At 44.6% G+C, this 19376-nt stretch overlaps 1 protein-coding gene across 1 annotated transcript in view; it reads right to left on the bottom strand.

Annotated features, from left to right (window-relative positions):
• LVRN (laeverin) overlaps positions 1–19376 on the bottom strand; it is a 228735-nt gene that overhangs the window by 207831 nt on the left and 1528 nt on the right. The gene's annotated exons all lie outside the window — the stretch shown is intronic.

The following is a 19376-nucleotide window of genomic DNA, read 5'->3' as shown; positions in this document are numbered from 1 at the left end:
GCACTTGGAGGAGGACTCAGTTTAAGTGAAAGGTCCTCTTTAAGATATAAGTACTTGGAAGTCATCTGAGAGCGCAAATCCTCTAAAATATAATGTAATTGTAAAAACCTTCCAAAATAAATATTTACTATCTTAAAATATCACATAGTATAACACACTGTTGTAAACTGAACATAATAGACACCATTACAACAGCTAACCATGTGTTCTACATCTTTACAGTGGCCAATCCAAATTGTGAAAGAGAAAAAGGTGGTGCTCACCATCCCTTAAAAGCTCCTTTATTCAACAAAAGTCAAGACATGGATGCAGGAGAAATTGAACACATAATGGACAATGGCCGTTTTGCACCTTCCTGCAATTCACCGGGTCCTTGAAATCAAGGAACGCGAGAAAAGGCCATTGTTCATTAAGTGTTCAATTTCTCTTGCATCCATTTCTTGACTTTTGTTGAATAAAAGATCTTTTAAGGGATGGTGAGCACCACCTTTCTTTTTCTCTTTCACAATTTGGATTGACTTTATTTTTTGGTCCTGCACCCAAGATCCCAATTGTTTGGTGGTAAAACACATCCACAAGTAACAGGACATTGAGGTGGATATATGATATATGGTGCCGGAATCTTTGTCATTTCCCCTCTACACAGGTCAGCTTCTTAAAGGAACTCTGTCAGCACAGAATGACTGTTCAAATCAAGTACAGCTGCTCGGTGCATCATTGGGTGGCCAAACATTTATATACACCTTGCCAGCTACTTGGTTTCCATCTATCTCCTCCCTTCTCTGGCTCTATGTAGCCAGAGCTGTCAATCAATGAAGAGGGGGAGGAGATTGAGAGAAAATAAGCAGATGGAAAGGTGTATATACTGGTGCTTCTCACAAAATGAGATGAAACTTTCATTCTCCAGGAGGCCTTGGCACCTGTGCATACTGCCAGAAGTACCAATACCTGGTATAAAAACAACATTATCACTGGGCTTGATTGGCTAGCAAACTCGCCTCACCGTAACCCCATAGAGAATCTATGGGGTATTGTTAAGAGGAAGATGAGAAACACCAGACGCAACAATGCAGACGAGCTGAAGGCTGCTATAAAAGCAACCTGGGCTTCCATAACTCCTCAGCAGTGCCACAGGCTGATCTCCTCCATGCCACGACGCATTGATGCAGTAATTGATGAAAAAGGAGCCCCAACCAAGTATTGAGTGCATTTACTGAACATACATTTCAGTGGGCCAACATGGATTTTAGGCCCTTTATCCCATATGACGTACTATCCCGTCGAGGTGACCTCGGACTTAATTCCCAGTGACGGGATAGTATGTCATAGGCGATCGGCCGCGCGGGGGAGCGCGGCCGATCGCTGCTTGGTGTCAGCTGACTATCGCAGCTGACATCCGGCACTATGTGCCAGGAGCGGTCACGGACCGCTCCTGGCACATTAACCCCCGGAACACTGCGATCAAAGATGATCGCAGCGTTCCGGCGGCATAGGGAAGCATCGCGCAGTGAGGGGACTCCCTGTGTGCTTTCCTGAGACCCTTGGAGCAACATGATGTGATCGCATTGCTCTGAGGGTCTCCTACCTCCTCCTCCCTGCAGGCCCGGATCCAAAATGGCCGCGGGGGCCTTCCGGGTCCTGCAGGGAAGTGGCTTTCAAGCGCATGCTCAGAGCAGGCTCCCTGCAGTGCCTGTGTGATCGCTGATCTGACACAGTGCACTGCAAAGTGTCAGATCAGAGATATGTCACTATAATGTGTGTCCCCCCTGGGGCAATGTAAAAAAATGTAAAAAATAATATTTACATGTGTAAAAAAAAAAATTCCTTAATAAAGAAAAAAAAAATTGTTCCAATAAATACATTTCTTTATCTAAATTTAAAAAAAACAATAAAAGTACACATATTTATTATCGCCGCGTCCGTAACAACTCGACCTATAAAACTGTCTCACTAGTTAACCCCTTCAGTGAACACCGTACAAAAAAATGAGGCAAAAAACTACGCTTTATTATCATACCGCCAAACAAAAAGTGGAATAACACGCGATCAAAAAGACGGATATAAATAACCATGGTACCGCTGAAAACGTCAACTTGTCCCGTAAAAAATGAGCCACCATACAGCATCATCAACGAAAAAATAAAAAAGTTATAGTCCTCAGAATAAAGCGATGCAAAAATAATTATTTTTTTATATAAAATAGTTTTTATTGTATAAAAGCGCCAAAACATAAATAAATGATATAAATGAGGTATCGCTGTAATCGTTCTGACCCGAAGAATAAAGCTGCTTTATCAATATTACCAAAAGTAGAACAGTATAAGCGCCCCCCAAAAGAAATTTATGAATAGCTGTTTTTTGTTCATTCTACCTCACACAAATCGGAATAAAAAGCGATCAAAAAATGTCACGTGCCCAAATATGGTACCAATAAAAACGTCAACTCGTCCCGCAAAAAATTAGACCCCACATGACTCTGTGGACCAAAGTATGGAAAAATTATAGCTCTCAAAATGTGGAGACGCAAAAACTATTTTTTGCAATAAAAAGCATCATAAAAATCCTCTAAAAAACCCACTATAAAAGTAAATCAAACCCCCCTTCATCACCCCCTTAGTTAGGGAAAAATAAGAAAATTTTTAAAAATATATTTATGTCCATTTTCCCATTAGGGTTAGGATTAGGGTTGGGGCTAAAGTTAGGGTTAGGGTTGGGGCTAAAGTTAGGGTTAGGGTTGGGGCTAAAGTTAGGGTTAGGGCTACAGTTAGGGTTGGGGATAGGGTTGGGGTTAGGGTTGGGGCTAACGTTGGGTTAGAGTTGGGGCTAAAGTTAGGGTTGGGGCTAAAGTTAGGGTTAGGGTTGGGGCTAAAGTTAGGGTTGGGGCTAAAGTTAGGGTTAGGGTTGGGGCTAAAGTTAGGGGTGTGGTTAGGGTTATGGTTGGAGTTAGGGTTAGGATTGTGTTTGGTTTAGGGTTCCAGTTAGAATAGAGGGGTTTCCACTGTTTTGGCACATCAGGGGCTCTCCAAACGTGACATGGCATCCGATCTCAAGTCCAGCCAATTCTGCATTGAAAAAGTAAAACGGTGCTCCTTCCCTTCCGAGCTCTCCCGCGTGCCCAAACAGAGGTTTACCCCCAACATATGGGGTATTAGCATATTCAGGACAAATTGGACAACAAGTTTTGGGGTCCAATTTCTCCTTCTTACCCTTGGGAAAATACAAAACCGGGGCTAAAATATAATTTTTGTGGAAAAAAAATATTTTTTATTTTTACGGCTCTGTGTTATAAACTGTAGTAAAACACTTGGGGGTTCAAAGTTCTGACAATACATCTAGATAAGTTCCTTGGGGGGTCTAGTTTCCAATATGGGGTCACTTGTGGGGGGTTTCTACTGTTTAGGTACATCAGGGGCTCTTCAAATGCAACGTGACGCCTGCAGACCAATCCATCTAAGTCTGCATTCCAATCGGCAATCCTTCCCTTCCAAGCTCTGCCATGCGCCCAAACGGTGGTTCCCCCCCACATATGGGGTATCATCGTACTCAGGACAAATTGGACAACAACTTTTGGGGTCCAATTTCTCCTGTTACCTTTGGGAAAATACAAAACTGGGGGCTGAAAAATAATTTTTGTGGAAAAAAAAGAATTTTTATTTTCACGGCTCTGCGTTATATACTGTAGTGAAACACTTGGAAGTTCAAAGTTCTCACAACACATCTAGATAAGTTCCTTAGGGGGTCTTCTTTCCAAAATGATGTCACTTGTGAGGTGTTTCAATGTTTAGGCATATCAGGGACTCTCCCAACGCGACAAGGTGTCCTATCTCAATTCCAGTCAATTTTGCATTGAAAAGTCAAACGGCGCTCCTTCCCTTCCAAACTCTGCCATGCGCCCAAACAGTGGTTTACCCCCACATATGGGGTATCATCGTACTCAGGACAAATTTTACAACAACTTTTGGGGTCCAATTTCTTGTGTTACCCTTGGTAAAATAAAAAATTGGGGACGAAAAAATCATTTTTGTGAAAAAATATGATTTTTTATTTTTACGGCTCTACATTATAAACTTCTGTGAAGCACTTGTTGGGTCAAAGTGCTCACCACACATCTAGATAAGTTCCTTTTTATCTGGTCTTGTTGTGAATTTGGTTTCTGGGCTCCCCCGGTGGTCACTGGTGGTACTGAACTTGTGTGCTTCATCGCCTCTGTTCACCTGTTTCCATCAGGATGTGGGAGTTGTCTATTTAGCCTTGCTCCTCAGTCATTTCTATGCCGGCCAACAATGTTACCAGAAGCCTTTCTGTTGCATGTTCCTGCTCCTAGACTACTATCAGCTAAGTTGGACTTGTAGTTCTAAGTTTGTTTTGCATTTTTGTTCCAGTTCTCTGTGTTTGAATATTTCTGAGGCTGGAAGCTCTTGTGAGCTGAAATTGCCACTCTGGTGTCATGAGTTGATATTAGAGTCTTAAAGTAATTTCAGGATGGTGTTTTGAAAGGGTTTTCAGCTGACTGTGTAGTTCCCTTTTCTGTCTTCCTACTATCTAGTAAGCGGACCTCAATTTGCTAAACCTATCTTCATACTTCGTATGTCAATTTCCTCTAAAATCACCGACATTGTGCTGCCACGCAGTGGCAGATTCAAATGTATTTACATTATTATTTTGTCTGGTTTTCCCTAGTTGTTTTGTAACCCATTCAGTTTGTATTGTGTTCTTACTTGTTATGATTTGCTGCCACCCAGTGGTCATCTTGGTGTTCAACATGTATATGTGTATATGTTAATGACCTGGGTGGAGACCTTGCTTTCCCGGTTAGAACCAGTTCTTCTTCCTGTCTTTTTTGCTGTAATTGTGAACATTTAAGGAAGTCATACTTTCTGACCTGGCAAAGGAATTGTCTTTTTACCTAGCGGACCGTGATTTGCTTCAAGGCAAAATAAACTGCCAAGTAATCTACTCCCTGACTCCTTGTCTTGTGGATACAGATGTACTAGAAGAATCAGGTACGACTCGAGTAATATCTGCATGCAGTTTTCCCACACATGGCAACGTTCTCATGAGGCTGAGCATAGGACAGTCCATACGTGAGGGACGCGTGACAGAATAGTAAAAAGACATTTCAGTATATTCAGGAGGAAAGCTTTGTGAGAAGATTCTCAGCACCGCATAGTGTGTGTGTCATAAGCCGCCTGAAGCCTCAGCAGCCCAGCGCAAATCAGAGACTGTAATATGTAATACGACACCTGCCTGTGTGTGCCTCATCCAGCAGCCGCATGGTGCCCACAACTGTTCAAGACACAATCAGAACCCATCTGCCCTCAATTAAGTGATAATCCGATCCGATTTGTCATACAATCTGCTTATCTATGAGTGACTGTGACTTATCATCCACGATTTGTGAGAGCACATGTTGAAATCACAGCTTGCTGCCATCTACAGTCCGCGCCATCCGCCACGCGCTCAAAGAGATCTTGATTAATCATAGACTGTATTCCTTTCTTGCATCATCTAAAGCCCTGCTTTCTGCCTCAAAAAAGATTTAAAGTGACAGTACATCTTTATTGCAAAGTGAAGTAAAATGTCTGATATAAGCTCGCTTGCCGATGCAGTGACAGTGATGGACATTCCTGTGTGCACAGAAGTCACAGAGAGTGCAGATGCAGCCACAAAACCTAAAAGGGCACTCCACCCATCCACAAAGGCAGTGGAAAGTTACATGTACACAAAAAGTGAATATGAAAGCAACTTAAGTGAACTGTGGGAAAGAGTCTCCCAATGCATCTCAGCTTTCCCTCACGGTGATGATACAGCAGAATTAACAGCGTTCATTAACCGTTTATCTGCCAAGCAGGAATCTTATGAGAGGCTTCTTACCAAGTATACCACCTTTCTGAAAAGTAGTAATGTTCCAGATGCCTCACTAACCCTTGCCCAAATAGAAGAACTGAGCCAGCAGAGGCAGGGGACAGTGGAAAACACCAAGGTTAAAGCAGACCTCCGCATCGCCCATTTACAGGAGACCAGATCACACCGATCTGCTGCATCCAAGCAAACCATCAGGACAGCCAGATCATTACGGTCAAGCAGAACTACTAGTTCCAGGAGGTCAGTCTTAAGTGACCAACTCATCCAAGCGCAAATAGCCGCTGCAGACTTAGAGGTAAGGAGTGCCTTCTCAAAGAAAGAAGCAGAAGCAGAGGCTGAAGCCAAACAAGCACAAGCAGAGGCCCAAGCCAAACAGGCAAAAGCAGATGCCCTATTGAAAATCCTCCATACAGAAAAGGAAAAGGCCGCTGCCTTCGCTAAAGTAAAAGTCCTGGAACAAGCGTTGGGCCAGTGCACTAATACAGACTGTTTTCTCCCTACAGAGGAGGTTAGCCCGGCTGATCGCACTGCTGAGTACGTGCTGAACCAATCAGCCTCCATGCCTCCTACCAGCGATCTCATGCAACCGCCTAAACCGGATGTCGCAGTGCCGCAGACACTGGCGCCACCTCCAATCCAATCTTTAAATGTGCCTACACATCAGCAGATCTCATCTGCAGCAGACCACAAGGTGAACACCAGCGCACCGCCACAGTTCAAGCTACAGCCACCAGTCACCACAGAGGTTAAACCGCAGCTCAACCCTTATGCTACGTCATTCCACCCTGGTACAGCTCAGCCTTACACGCCAAACGACTTACCCGTCCAAGAGGGACTACAAGTTTCAGCGGCAACAAGGAACGAGAGGTCAGATCTGTCTGACTTTGCCAGGTACATGATACGCAGGGAGCTGATCAAGGTTAGCCTCTCCAAGTTTGATGACTGTCCAGAGAACTTTAGGGCCTGGAAATCAACTTTCAAGGCTGCAATCGCAGATTTAAGCCTCACCGCCAAGGAAGAACTTGATCTACTCATCAACTGGCTTGGCCCAGAGTCTACCAATCGCATCAAACCGCTAAGGTCAGTGCACATGGATAACCCAGCTCCGGGTCTCGCTGCCGCCTGGAAAAGGCTTGAGGAGTCGTATGGCAGCTCGGAGGTCATTGAGCGTGCCTTGCTCGACAGACTTAAGAACTTTCCTAGGATCCAGATGAGGGAAACTCGCAAGCTTCAGGATCTCAGCGATTTACTGACGGAACTCGAGTTTGCTAAGGCTGACCCACGCCTAACTGGTCTGAGATATCTCGACAGTGCTCTTGGTGTGAACCCCATAGTAGCGAAACTACCACATGGCATACAGGAGAGATGGACAATACAAGGCTTCAAGTACAAGGAAGATTATGGTGTGTCTTTTCCCCCTTTCTCTTACCTTTGCAGGTTTGTCCAGAATCAAGCGCGGGTGAGAAATGACCCCAGTTTCGTCCACACCGATCCTGACATGCCAATGCCACCATCTGCCGCTAAGAGGTATGACAACACCACACCAAAACGCAGAGACATTAGAAGGACTGTATCCGTCAAGAAAACTGACATCCCTTCTGCCATGCCCCCTCCTGCTACATCAGTTCTCCCTGCCCCGAGGGAAAGGGATCCCAATAGAGAGTGCCCACTCCATGGCAAGTCTCACTCTCTTCATCACTGTAGGGGGTTTAAGGCAATGCCTCTGAGAGAGCACAGAGAGTTGTTAAAGAAACATAGAATATGTTACAGGTGCTGCGCATCTACCAACCATATTGCCAAAGACTGTACGGTAGAAGTCAAATGTGCTGAGTGCAGTAGCAATAGACATGTAACAGCCATGCACCTTGCCTTAGCTCCTGGAATTGCCCAGCATACCCCTGCCTCCAGTCCTGTACCAGTCCATGGCGGGGAGGGTGAGGGGCCAGTAGCTGCTAAAGCAACAGTCTCATCCTCTTGCACTGAAGTCTGTGGGGAGGGATCCGGTCCCAAATGCTGTGCCAAAATATGCTTAGCCAGTGTTTACCCAGAGGGGAAGCCAGAGGGGGCTGTCCGCATGTACGTTATGTTAGATGAACAAAGCAACAGGTCTCTAGCAAAACCCAAGTTCTTTGACATCTTTGGTATAAAGACACCGGCCACTCCCTACACTCTCAGGACCTGTTCCGGCCTGGTAGACACCACGGGCAGAAGGGCCAGCGGGTACATGATCTCTCCAATTAAGGGCACAAAGAGCTTTCCCTTACCTGCATTGATTGAGTGCAATGATATGCCAGATGAGAGAGAGGAAATACCCACGCCTGAGGCCGCTTATCATCATCCCCACTTAAGGCACCTGGCCAGTGAGATCCCTCCCATGGACATGAATGCAGAAATACTAATCCTTCTTGGGAGAGACGTCCTTTGGATGCACAAGGTGCGCCAGCAGTGCAACGGTCCCGATAATGCCCCATACGCGCAGAGACTTGATTTAGGCTGGGTAATCGTAGGAGATGTGTGCCTGAATAGGATGCATCACGCAGACTGTGTGAGTTCCTTTAAGACTTATGTTCTAAGTAATGGCCGTCCTACTTGCTTCAGACCCTGTCCCTGTCATTACCAAGTGAAAGAGGGGCCTTCTGACATAGTGCAGAGACCCGATGTCATTCCCACCCCTTATGATGACAGTTTGGGGGGACAGGTTTTCCGCACAACTCACGATGACAACAAGATAGCCTCATCAGTAGAAGACGAGGAGTTTGTCAATATTATGGACAGTGGGTTTGTCAAGGACAAGACCAGTCATTGGGTCGCACCCTTACCCTTTAAACTCAACAGGGCCAAACTCCCAAGCAACCGGGAACAAGCCTTATCCAGACTCAACTCCTTACAGCGCACTTTAAGCAACAAACCTCAGATGAAGGAACACTTTGTCACCTTTATGGGTAGGATATTCAGCAACAACCATGCCGAATCAGCCCCTCCACTACAAGTCTACGAGGAGTGCTGGTACCTGCCTTTCTTTGGGGTATACCACCCACGTAAGCCAAACCAAATAAGAGTAGTGTTTGACTCTAGCGCAAAGCACCACGGTACATCCCTTAATGACGTGCTCCTTACAGGTCCCAACCTCACCAATAACCTAGTGGGGGTGCTATTGAGGTTCAGAAAAGAGCGTGTAGCCATCACTGCTGACATTGAACAAATGTTTCATTGCTTTATTGTGCAAGAGGATCATAGGAACTTCCTCAGGTTTCTGTGGCATCGTGAGAATGACACCAGTAAGGAGGTAATCGAGTACCGTATGAGAGTACATGTGTTTGGTAACAGCCCTTCACCTGCCGTAGCTACCTATGGGTTGCGCAGGACTGCATCTGAAGGAGGGGCAGAATACGGGGCAGATGCTCAGCGCTTTGTGGAGAGAGACTTTTATGTTGATGATGCACTGAAGTCCCTGCCCACTGAAGGTGGAGCCATTGATCTGTTAAAAAGAACCCAGAGTATGCTGTCCAAGGCTTGTTTAAGACTGCACAAAATTGCCTCCAATAGCGCAGAGGTCATGAAAGCCTTTCAACCTAGTGACCATGCTCCAGGTTTTAAAGACTTAAACCTAGGGTCAGATTTGCCACCTGTGCAGATGAGCCTAGGCCTGAAATGGGACTTGTCAACAGACTCCTTTGGGTTTCAGGTCAGCTGTGCCAACAAGTCATTTACAAAAAGAGGTGTCCTTTCAGTAGTCAATAGCCTCTATGATCCCATGGGATTTGTTGCCCCCATCACCATTCGGGGTAAATTCCTATTAAGGCAGCTTTCAGAGACTGTGAAAGATTGGGATGAACCGCTGCCTGACAGTAAGCTTAAAAAATGGGAATCCTGGAAGCAGTCCCTTCAAGCCTTAGAAGGGGTTAATGTGTTAAGACGCTATGTACCAATACCTCTTGCCTCAAGTAAAAGAACTGAGATACATGTGTTTTCTGACGCATCCACTGAGGCCATAGCAGCAGTTGCTTATCTGAGGATTACAGATTCTTCAGACAAAAACCATATTGGGTTCCTGTTCGGCAAGGCTAAGCTAGCCCCCAAACCCGATCATACAATTCCTAGACTTGAACTTTGTGGGGCAGTGCTGGCCGTGGAGATGGCAGACTTTGTGCAGCAGGAGCTAGATGTCAATGTGGACAATGTTAAGTTTTATACAGACAGCAAGGTCGTCCTTGGTTACATTTACAATCAAACCAAGCGCTTCTATGTGTATGTACATAACCGTGTGACAAGAATCAGGAAATCTGCTAAGCCTGAACATTGGAGCTACGTTTCGTCTGAACTTAATCCTGCTGATCTCGCTACCAGGGCAATATCTGCCAGTGCCCTAGTGAAATCTGCCTGGTTAACAGGCCCATCATTCTTGCTGGACAAGGAGGAAGAGTCAACTCAGGACAACTTCTTCAGTCTCCAGAATCCCAACAGCGATCCTGAGATCCATCAGGAAGTCAAGACTTATAAAACCAGAGCAGGACAGGACCGCCAGCACTTTGAATGCTTCTCGAGCTGGACGAGGCTTGTACGAGCTATTGCAAGGTTAGTCCATATTGCAAAATGTTTTTGTAAGAAAAACGCTGATACTATCTGTCAGGGGTGGCATGTGTGTAAGGAGTCATTAGATGCGCAGGACATTGCCAGAAGTGAACAAACAGTTATACGCATTGTGCAAGGAGACGCTTTTAAAGTAGAACTGGAATGTTTGCTAAAAGGTCAGAGTGTGCCCCAGACCAGCCCTATTGCCAAGCTAAACCCTGTTATTGACAGTCTGGGTATGTTAAGAGTCGGCGGGCGCTTGAACAAGTCCACTCTTACAGAGTCAGAGAGAAACCCTCTCATTGTTCCCAAAAATCACCATGTTACTACCCTGTTAATCCGGCACCACCATAAATTGATTATACATCAAGGCAGACATTTCACTGAAGGAGCAATAAGATCCGCAGGTTACTGGGTAGTGGGAGCTAAGAGACTCATTTCTTCTTTACTTCGCAAGTGTGTTCAGTGTCTTAAAACAAGAGGGAAGTTGGAGCAACAGCAAATGGCAGACCTGCCAGCAGAAAGGTGCAGTTCAGAGCCGCCATTTACCTACGTGGGTCTGGATGTTTTCGGGCCATGGTCAGTCACAGCGCGTAAAACTAGAGGAGGCCTAGCAAACAGCAAGCGATGGGCAGTGATGTTTACCTGCATGAGTGTGCGTGCGGTACATATAGAAGTAATTGAATCGATGGACACTTCCAGCTTCATTAATGCGTTAAGACGGTTTCTAGCAATAAGAGGACCAGTGAAACAATTGAGGTCTGACCGTGGTACAAACTTTGTTGGAGCATGCAGGGAGTTACAATTAGATCCTGCATCAGTTCAAAACTGGTTGACAGAAAACAACTGCAGCTGGGTCTTCAACCCTCCTCATTCCTCACATATGGGTGGGTCTTGGGAAAGGATGATTGGCATAACCCGCAGGATTTTGGACTCTATGCTTATGGATTCAAATACTGTGAGGCTGACTCACGAGGTGCTGACCACCCTCTTAGCAGAAGTAGCTGCCATCATTAATTCCAGACCTCTTGTACCAGTTTCTACAGACCCAGAATCTCTAACTATAATAACCCCAGCCATCCTGTTAACACAAAAGTTAGGAGGCATACCCAGCCCTCCTGTTGACCCATCAGACAATATATATAAGAGCCAATGGAAGCGTGTGCAACATCTAGCCAACTATTTCTGGAACAGGTGGAAAAGGGAGTATCTTGTTCTGCTACAAGAACGAAGAAAGTGGCAAAATAAAAGTCCAAATTTGCAAGAAGGGAACATTGTCTTAGTAAAGGACCAGGACCTTACTCGTCCTTACTGGCCTATGGGACGGATTGATAAGCTCATTCCCAGTGATGACGGCAGCATTAGAAAAGTAGAAGTTATACTCATTAAAGATGGTGAACCAAAATCATTTTTGAGGCCCATTCACCAAGTGATTTTGCTTTTGTCTACTGAGAAATAGCCCCTTGTTAACTTCATCAGTTCACGGCGGGAGTTATCCTGTGGTCGCTGGGAACTCTTGGATTTGCAACCCTGTGGATTACAGTTACACTTTGGATTACAGTTTGCTGTTCTTTTTCCTTGAGGCCTTGGCCAGTAGGCAGCCTCCCACCTTCATTACAGTTTGTTCCTGTTTTACATTTTTGCCCCTTTTTTTTTATGAACAAAGACTACAACTGTTCTTTTTGCATATTGTGTCTATTAAAAGTGCATCTATTCATGCCTTTCCCTTGCAGCTATTCCATGGACTTTGGGCATTTTCCAATGTAGTTAATAAAGGAGTAAAATCCCTTGGATTTTAGGCGAGGAGTGTGCTGCCACGCAGTGGCAGATTCAAATGTATTTACATTATTATTTTGTCTGGTTTTCCCTAGTTGTTTTGTAACCCATTCAGTTTGTATTGTGTTCTTACTTGTTATGATTTGCTGCCACCCAGTGGTCATCTTGGTGTTCAACATGTATATGTGTATATGTTAATGACCTGGGTGGAGACCTTGCTTTCCCGGTTAGAACCAGTTCTTCTTCCTGTCTTTTTTGCTGTAATTGTGAACATTTAAGGAAGTCATACTTTCTGACCTGGCAAAGGAATTGTCTTTTTACCTAGCGGACCGTGATTTGCTTCAAGGCAAAATAAACTGCCAAGTAATCTACTCCCTGACTCCTTGTCTTGTGGATACAGATGTACTAGAAGAATCAGGTACGACTCGAGTAATATCTGCATGCAGTTTTCCCACACATGGCAACGTTCTCATGAGGCTGAGCATAGGACAGTCCATACGTGAGGGACGCGTGACAGAATAGACATTATATGTGGGGGCTACTGTCTGCCTTTTGGGGAAAATTTCTCTAGAGGTAAGCCAGGTCTGTATTTTCCTCTGCTAGGGTCAGTCAGTTCTCCAGCTGGCGCTGGGCGTCTAGGGATAAAACGTAGGCACGCTACCCGGCCACTGTTAGTTGTGCGGTAGGTTTAGCTCACAGTCAGCTCGAGTTCCCATCTTCCAAGAGCTAGTCCTTTTGTATGCTTTACTACGGTCTCTTGCCATTGAGAACCATGACAGTTTGGCCGGCCAAGGGTTAAAATAATTGGCAGAAGAAAGGAAAGAAAAGAAGTCTGCAGAGGATTTTTTTTTTTTTCCTGAGTTTGCTCATTAGTTGATTCACTAGCATCTCTGCTTACTGCAGCCTTCGTCTCTCTCTCCTTCTAATCCTTGAATGGTTCTGATTTCACCTGATGAAAATGGATCCTCAGAGTTTAGCTACAGGTTTGAATAATCTCGCTATGAAGGTTCAAAGTTTACAGGATTTTGTAATTCATGCTCCTATATCTGAACCTAGAGTACCTTTGCCTGAATTTTTCTCCGGGGATAGATCTCGCTTCCAGAATTTCAAACATAATTGTAAATTATTTTTGTCTCTGAGATCTCGCTCCGCTGGAGATCCTGCACAGCAGGTCAGGATTGTAATTTCCTTGCTCCAGGGCGACCCTCAGGACTGGGCATTTGCTTTGGCACCAGGGGATCCTGCGTTGCTCAATGTGGATGCGTTTTTCCTGGCTTTGGGGTTGCTTTATGAGGAGCCTCATTTAGAGATTCAGGCTGAAAAAGCCTTGATGGCCCTGTCTCAAGGGCAAGATGAGGCTGAAATATACTGCCAAAAATTTCGTAAGTGGTCTGTGCTTACTCAGTGGAATGAGTGTGCCCTGGCGGCGAATTTCAGAGAGGGTCTCTCTGATGCCATTAAAGATGTTATGGTGGGGTTCCCTGTGCCTGCAGGTCTGAATGAGTCCATGACAATGGCTATTCAGATTGATCGGCGTTTGCGGGAGCGCAAACCTGTGCACCATTTGGCGGTGTCTACTGAGAAGGCGCCAGAGATTATGCAATGTGATAGAATTCTGTCCAGAAGCGAACGACAGAATTTTAGGCGAAAAAATGGGTTATGCTTCTATTGTGGCGATTCAACTCATGTTATATCAGCATGCTCTAAACGTACTAAGAAGGTTGATAAGTCTGTTTCAATTGGTACTTTACAGTCCAAGTTTATTCTATCTGTGACCCTGATTTGCTCTTTATCGTCTATTACCGCGGACGCCTATGTCGACTCTGGTGCCGCTTTGAGTCTTATGGATTGGTCCTTTGCCAAACGCTGTGGGTTTAATTTAGAGCCTCTGGAAGTTCCTATACCTCTGAAGGGTATTGACTCCACGCCATTGGCTAGTAATAAACCACAATACTGGACACAAGTAACTATGCGTATTAATCCGGATCACCAGGAGATTATTCGCTTCCTTGTGTTGTATAATCTACATGATGTGTTGGTGCTTGGATTGCCATGGCTGCAATCTCATAACCCAGTCCTCGACTGGAAAGCAATGTCTGTGTTAAGTTGGGGATGTCAGGGGACTCATGGGGACGTACCTTTGGTTTCCATTTCGTCATCTATTCCCTCTGAGATTCCGGAATTTTTATCTGATTATCGTGACGTTTTTGAGGAGCCTAAACTTGGTTCACTACCTCCACACAGAGATTGCGATTGTACAATAGATCTGATTCCGGGCAGTAAGTTTCCAAAGGGTCGTTTATTTAATCTATCTGTGCCTGAACATGCTGCTATGCGGGAATATATTAAGGAGTCCTTGGAAAAGGGACATATTCGTCCTTCGTCATCTCCCTTAGGAGCCGGTTTTTTCTTTGTATCTAAAAAAGATGGCTCTTTGAGGCCGTGTATTGATTATCGGCTTTTGAATAAAATCACGGTTAAATATCAGTATCCTTTGCCACTGCTTACTGATTTGTTTGCTCGAATAAAGGGGGCCAAGTGGTTCTCTAAGATTGATCTTCGTGGGGCGTATAATTTAGTGCGAATTAAGCAGGGGGATGAGTGGAAAACCGCATTTAATACGCCTGAGGGCCATTTTGAGTATTTAGTAATGCCTTTTGGTCTTTCAAATGCCCCTTCAGTCTTTCAGTCTTTTATGCATGACATTTTCCGTGAATATTTGGATAAATTTATGATTGTGTATCTGGATGATATTTTGATTTTTTCGGACGACTGGGACTCTCATGTCCAACAGGTCAGGAGGGTTTTTCAGGTTTTGCGCTCTAATTCTTTGTGTGTAAAGGGTTCTAAGTGCGTTTTTGGGGTTCAAAAGATTTCGTTTTTGGGGTACATTTTTTCCCCCTCTTCCATTGAGATGGACCCTGTCAAGGTTCAGGCTATTTGTGATTGGACGCAACCTTCTTCGCTTAAGAGCCTTCAGAAGTTTTTGGGCTTTGCTAATTTTTATCGTCGATTTATAACTGGTTTTTCTGATGTTGCTAAACCGTTGACTGATTTGACTAAGAAGGGTGCTGATGTTGCTGATTGGTCCCCTGCTGCTGTGGAGGCCTTTCGGGAGCTTAAGCGCCGCTTTTCTTCCGCCCCTGTATTGCGTCAGCCTGATGTTACTCTTCCTTTTCAGGTTGAGGTCGACGCTTCAGAAATCGGAGCTGGGGCGGTTTTGTCGCAGAAAAGTTCCGACTGCTCCGTGATGAGACCTTGCGCGTTCTTTTCTCATAAATTTTCGCCCGCTGAGCGAAATTATGATATTGGTAATCGGGAGCTCTTGGCTATGAAGTGGGCTTTTGAGGAGTGGCGTCATTGGCTTGAGGGGGCTAGACATCAGGTGGTGGTATTGACCGACCACAAGAATTTGATTTATCTTGAGTCTGCCAGGCGCCTGAATCCTAGACAGGCGCGCTGGTCGTTATTTTTCTCTCGGTTTAATTTTGTGGTTTCTTACCTACCGGGTTCTAAAAATGTGAAGGCGGATGCCCTTTCTAGGAGTTTTGAGCCTGATTCCCCTGGTAATTCTGAACCTACAGGTATCCTTAAGGATGGAGTGATATTATCTGCTGTTTCCCCAGACTTGCGACGGGTCTTGCAGGAGTTTCAGGCGGATAGACCTGATCGTTGCCCGCCTGGTAGAATGTTTGTTCCTGATGATTGGACCAGTAGAGTCATCTCGGAGGTCCATTCTTCTGCGTTAGCTGGTCATCCTGGAATCTTTGGTACCAGGGATTTGGTGGCTAGGTCCTTCTGGTGGCCTTCCCTGTCGCGAGATGTGCGAGGTTTTGTGCAGTCTTGTGATGTTTGTGCTCGGGCCAAGCCTTGTTGTTCTCGGGCTAGTGGATTGTTGTTATCTTTGCCTATTCCGAAGAGGCCTTGGACTCACATCTCCATGGATTTTATTTCTGATCTCCCTGTTTCTCAGAAGATGTCTGTCATCTGGGTGGTGTGTGACCGTTTCTCTAAGATGGTCCATTTGGTTCCCTTGCCTAAATTGCCTTCCTCATCCGAGCTGGTTCCCCTGTTTTTTCAAAATGTGGTTCGCTTGCATGGTATTCCGGAGAATATCGTGTCTGACAGGGGAACCCAATTCGTGTCTAGATTTTGGCGAGCGTTCTGTGCTAGGATGGGCATTGATTTGTCTTTTTCGTCTGCTTTCCATCCTCAGACTAATGGCCAGACCGAGCGAACTAATCAGACCTTGGAGACTTATTTGAGGTGTTTTGTGTCTGCGGATCAGGATGATTGGGTTGCCTTTTTGCCCTTGGCGGAGTTTGCCCTCAATAATCGGGCTAGTTCTGCCACCTTGGTTTCTCCTTTCTTCTGTAATTCGGGGTTTCATCCTCGTTTCTCTTCCGGTCAGGTGGAGTCTTCGGATTGTCCTGGAGTGGATGCTGTGGTGGAGAGGTTGCATCGGATTTGGGGGCATGTGGTGGACAATTTGAAGTTGTCCCAGGAGAAGACTCAGCATTTTGCCAACCGCCGTCGTCGTGTTGGTCCTCGTCTTTGTGTTGGGGACTTGGTGTGGTTGTCTTCTCGTTTTGTCCCTATGAAGGTTTCTTCTCCTAAGTTTAAGCCTTGGTTCATCGGCCCGTACAAGATATTGGAGATTCTTAACCCTGTGTCCTTTCGTTTGGACCTCCCTGCATCTTTTTCTATTCATAATGTCTTCCATCGGTCATTGTTGCGCAGGTATGAGGTACCGGTTGTACCTTCCGTTGAGCCTCCTGCTCCGGTGTTGGTTGAGGGTGAGTTGGAGTACGTTGTCGAGAAGATCTTGGACTCCCGTGTTTCCAGACGGAGACTTCAGTATCTGGTCAAGTGGAAGGGCTACGGTCAGGAGGATAATTCTTGGGTGACAGCCTCTGATGTTCATGCCTCCGATTTGGTCCGTGCCTTTCATAGGGCTCATCCTGATCGCCCTGGTGGTTCTGGTGAGGGTTCGGTGCCCCCTCCTTGAGGGGGGGGGTACTGTTGTGAATTTGGTTTCTGGGCTCCCCCGGTGGTCACTGGTGGTACTGAACTTGTGTGCTTCATCGCCTCTGTTCACCTGTTTCCATCAGGATGTGGGAGTTGTCTATTTAGCCTTGCTCCTCAGTCATTTCTATGCCGGCCAACAATGTTACCAGAAGCCTTTCTGTTGCATGTTCCTGCTCCTAGACTACTATCAGCTAAGTTGGACTTGTAGTCCTAAGTTTGTTTTGCATTTTTGTTCCAGTTCTCTGTGTTTGAATATTTCTGAGGCTGGAAGCACTTGTGAGCTGAAATTGCCACTCTGGTGTCATGAGTTGATATTAGAGTCTTAAAGTAATTTCAGGATGGTGTTTTGAAAGGGTTTTCAGCTGACTGTGTAGTTCCCTTTTCTGTCTTCCTACTATCTAGTAAGCGGACCTCAATTTGCTAAACCTATCTTCATACTTCGTATGTCAATTTCCTCTAAAATCACCGACATTATATGTGGGGGCTACTGTCTGCCTTTTGGGGAAAATTTCTCTAGAGGTAAGCCAGGTCTGTATTTTCCTCTGCTAGGGTCAGTCAGTTCTCCGGCTGGCGCTGGGCGTCTAGGGATAAAACGTAGGCACGCTACCCGGCCACTGTTAGTTGTGCGGTAGGTTTAGCTCACAGTCAGCTCGAGTTCCCATCTTCCAAGAGCTAGTCCTTTTGTATGCTTTACTACGGTCTCTTGCCATTGAGAACCATGACAGGGTCTACTTTCCAAAATGGTGTCACTTGTGGGGAGTTTCAATGTTTAGACACATCAGGGGCTCTCCAAACGCGACATGGCGTCCCATCTAAATTCCAGTCAATTTTGCATTGAAAAGTCAAATGTTGCTTCTTCCCTTCCAAGCTCTGTCATGCGCCCAAACAGTGGTTTACCCCCACATATGGGGTATGAGTGTACTCAGGACAAATTTTACAACAACTTTTTGGGTCCAATTTCTCCTGTTACTCTTGGCAAAATAAAACAAATTGGAGCTGAAGTAATTTTTTTGTGAAAAAATGTTAAATGTTCATTTTTTTTTAAACATTCCAAAAATTCCTGTGAAACACCTGAAGGGTTAATAAATTTCTTGAATGTGGTTTTGAGCACCTTGATATGTGCAATTTTTAGAATGGTGTCACACTTGGGTATTTTCTATCATATAGACCCCTCAAAGTGACTTCAAATGTGATGTGGTCCCAAAAAAAAATGATGTTGTAAAAATGAGAAATTGCTGGTCAATTTTTAACCCTTATAACTCCCTAACAAAAAATAATTTCCATAAGTTCCAAAATTGTACTGATGTAAAGTAGACATGTGGAAAATGTTACTTATTAAGTATTTTGTGTGACACATCTCTGTGATTTAAGGGCATAAACATTCAAAGTTGGAAAATTGCGAAATTTTCTAAATTTTCGCCAAATTTCCATTTTTTTCACAATCACAAATAAACGCAGGTAATATCAAAGAAATTTTACCACTATCATGAAGTACAATATGTCACGAAAAAACCGTGTCAGAATCAGCGGGATCCATTGAAGCGTTCCAGAGTTATAACCTCATAAAGGGACAGTGGTCAGAATTGTAAAAATTGGCCCGGTCATTAACGTGCAAACCACCCTTGGGGGTAAAGGGGTTAACATTTTTTCAAGCTGGTGTTATAAAGTATTCTAATTTACTGAGATAATGACTTTGGGGTTTTCATTGGCTGTAAGCCATATTCACCAACATTAACATAAATAACATTTGAAATACAGTAGATCACTCTGTTTATAATGACTCTATAGATGAGTTTCACTTTTTGTATTGAAGAACTGAAATAAATTAACTTTTTGATGATATTCTAATTTTGTGAGAAGCACCTGTAAATGCCATCCTGTGCTGACAGAGTCCCTTTAAAGAGGTACTAAAAGAACAATGACAAATTCCTGCAGGAAAATGGCACCCACAAGATAAACAAATAACTCATTATTTTATTATCATACAATTAAACTTCACAATTTCATGAATGTATCATTTAGAGCAGTTGATCTTCCTGTAATGTACATTTGATGTTTATGAAATTGTGATCTGTTAATCAATTGATCATTAAATGTTGAATTTCTAATCCATAGTTTGGGGACAGTGGGATTAT

Source organism: Ranitomeya variabilis, chromosome 1 (genome assembly GCF_051348905.1).
Source record: "Ranitomeya variabilis isolate aRanVar5 chromosome 1, aRanVar5.hap1, whole genome shotgun sequence".
Lineage (NCBI taxonomy): Eukaryota > Metazoa > Chordata > Amphibia > Anura > Dendrobatidae > Ranitomeya > Ranitomeya variabilis.
The sequence above is the reverse complement of the archived record's forward strand: the minus strand, read 5'-3'. Positions and strand labels throughout refer to the sequence as shown.